Below are 3,272 nucleotides of genomic sequence, written 5' to 3' on the forward strand. Positions count from 1 at the left end.
AGAGGAACTGATAAGGCTTAACTTTCAACTCACCTAGTGGCAGAGTAATAAGGTAAAAACTTTGAGTGTTATGTTTGCACATTTTTGTGCTAGTAAATCACTTATGGTTTCAAACCTGTACATTTCAATTGAAGCATGAACCAAAGTTTAGATTTGATATATAGAAATTATAAGGGTTTGTAATAATTGTACACTTTAAAGAGAAATTACCTTTTTTTTTCATATTAAAAAATAACTATTGCTGTTAGAGGTGCTGGATTAACACCTTATTTGTCAGTCAGTCATATGCAGATGATTGTCAGTAAGTTTTGCAGCTGTTTCCTGAAGGCAGAGAAATGCTAACATTTGTGAGTCCTTGTTTCTGTCGCACAGTCTTTTTCCTGTACATGGGGAGGAATTACCCCCGCACCAGTACAGACTGGGGAGAAAGTGTCTGGAAGGCAAATTAGCAGAAAAGTATAGGGAGAGGTCCTGATGGACACCGAGTTGACCATTAGGCAGAAAAGCATTTTTGTAGCAAATAAAACCAACAGTTTCCTGGGCTGCATTATGCAGAGTGTTGCCAGCAGGTCAGGTGAGGTGATCCTTGCCCTTTGCTCAGCACTAGTAAGACACACCTGGGTGCTGTATCCAAGTCTGGCCTCCCCAGTACCAGCGATGTGGACATCCTGGAGCAAGTCCAGCAAAGGGCCATGAAGTTTATAAAGGATTATATGAAAATTATATATTATTATGAAGATCATATGAAATTATATAATCCCTGGATGATCTCTAGAGGTGCCTTCCAGCTTCAGCAATTCTGTGATTCTGTGAATTTGTGTAGATAGTTAGTCTGTTATTTCCATGTTCACCAGCTTTTCTTCATAAAATATGTCCTCTTATTCCCTCACTCATAGTGTCCCAGCTCCTTTTGGCACTACCATGCCAAGGCCAGCTCATCACCCTTCTGTATTCCAGCCAGGTGGCTTTCTCTTTTTCCTCATGTGGCTATAAGCTAGGCAAAAGCCTTTGCTTTGGGAATTTCTTAGGAGAGCAATTTATGTGTCTGCATTCCTGCACCTGATGTGTCAGTTGCTCCTGGCTGGCAAAATTAGAACTTGGGAGAGGATAAGTTCTCTTATTTACTGCCTTACAGGGAAGAATGTTTAGTCACCTAGCAGAAATGGTGCTCACACATTGGGTCTGGAAGTTAGTAAGGTGTGTTCATGGTAGATTTTATTTTTTTTTTTTGAGAATTCAGCTGTGCAGCCATGACGAATTTCTAATGGGTATTTGCAAACAGAATATTCAGAGTCTTATAATTTACAAATGTCAACAGATTTTTCACAGAGGGGAGCTACCGAAATGCAACTTCCTCTCCATATGCTAAATGTCAAGTCTTGATCCTAATGATATTTAAATTTATTAAATAAATTTTAGCAATAATGTAGAGAAAGCAAGGTTGCTTCCCTTAATCCTTCTCTAAAAAGTGGCAAAATTTTATTGGTTAAATATAATTCTCTGTAAGGCTCTTACCTGACAATGAATGGTTTAAATTATTTGTGTGTGGCACAATTCTAAGCTAGAGAAAACAGCTTTTAAACAAAGAAAGATTGGACATTTTCCAGCTGTGCTAGAAGGGTACACATACAAGACAAATAGAATATGAAGGAAATACAGAAAATAATGAGGAGATTCAGCCCTAAAACTTTTCAGGAAGATCATAAAACACACATCTAACTATTTTAAGCAGGTGACTATGGCTAATGTCATAAAGAGCTTATAGCAATTTAAAAGTATCTAAAAATTAAGATTATGACAAAATGATTACCTGAAGTAGATTTCAATTGGACAACTCAGAAACCTTACAAGTAATATTTTTCTGAACACTTCAAACCAAAATTTTAATATATGACTCCTGAGACTGATTGAAGCCAACCTACCAAGCAAGCAGATTTCCTGTCTGCTCCTTTTTAGCAAGTTTGAGAACAAAAGCATTGGATGTCGTAATTTACTGTGTCAATATGTCATAATTCAGATTTTTGCATTGCAATAGGTATACCTCAATCCTCCAGTATTCCTCAGTCCTCTATGAGAGGAAATTTTTGTACAGAAGAAAATGATAAAAAATTACAGCAAGAACTCCATGTTTAGCACTGGACATTTAAATATCTTAATTTAAATTACATTAAAAATACTTTGATGAATAAGAATACTGTTGGGTAGTACAACTACAATATTCAACCTGGCTGGTTCATTTGGATGAGCTCTCCATTATTAACACACCTTCGATAGACATCTGTACAATGACCTAAAATGGTTCTGCACGTCATATCAGCATGCTGCTCAGTCAATTGCAACAGGCTGTCATCTAAGTGAATTTAAACAAACACAAAAAAAGTACCACATGGGGTATTGTTTTGTTTCATACATTTGTTACACGGTGTGTTCTCTCATCTGCCTATTGTGTTATGTTTGTTTTATAGAACACAAAGTAGGTCCTGATTGGAGCGTGGGGAGAACATACTCAATGTAAACATCACTTGTTTAATAACAGTCGTCTTTCATTTCCATGACATGAATATGAATCTGTTATACCGTTATCTGTTTTCAATGTTGTACAATAACCTGTTTTGTGATAAATGTGCAAGAATACAGATTTAAAAAGGTCTTCATTAATTTTGATAATATCTTGAAGTAGCATGAAAATTATAAAAAAACACTATACATGTAATTCAGAAAAAGAAAATAAAGCTCAAAAAAACTGAACCCCAAAACTGTATGTTTCATAATCATACTCTGCCTATTAAATATGATAAATCTTACTATTTCTAGTCTTTGCTTAATCACTGTGATGGAATTACAATTCTTTTTTCACTAACTGTGATTTAGTTAGTGTGCTTTGATTTACGGCACCACAAATTTGTTTAGTTAATGGAATATTTTAATTTACCATGCATGATAGAACACAGTGTAAAATTACTTCGAATATCTGTATTATATTATATTACTGTTGAGCACTAGCCAAACTATGAAATCAGGAGAAAATTAGTTGTGTAAGCATTTTACTTTCAGGTATCTGTATCCTAGTACACTGAAGATCTTACAACACATGTACCAAAATGAAGGTTATGTTTTATCTTGTAAGTTAACACATTCTTCTGTTTAGAATCCTTTACAAGGACTATGCATCACTGGGCTAAGTGCTGCACTGCAGAACTGAAGCCACTTGTAAACTTGCAATCCATAGTCCCAGTTCTGCGGATTTCCATGATCAGTCAATGGAGCTATTT

Source organism: Calonectris borealis, chromosome Z (genome assembly GCF_964195595.1).
Source record: "Calonectris borealis chromosome Z, bCalBor7.hap1.2, whole genome shotgun sequence".
Lineage (NCBI taxonomy): Eukaryota > Metazoa > Chordata > Aves > Procellariiformes > Procellariidae > Calonectris > Calonectris borealis.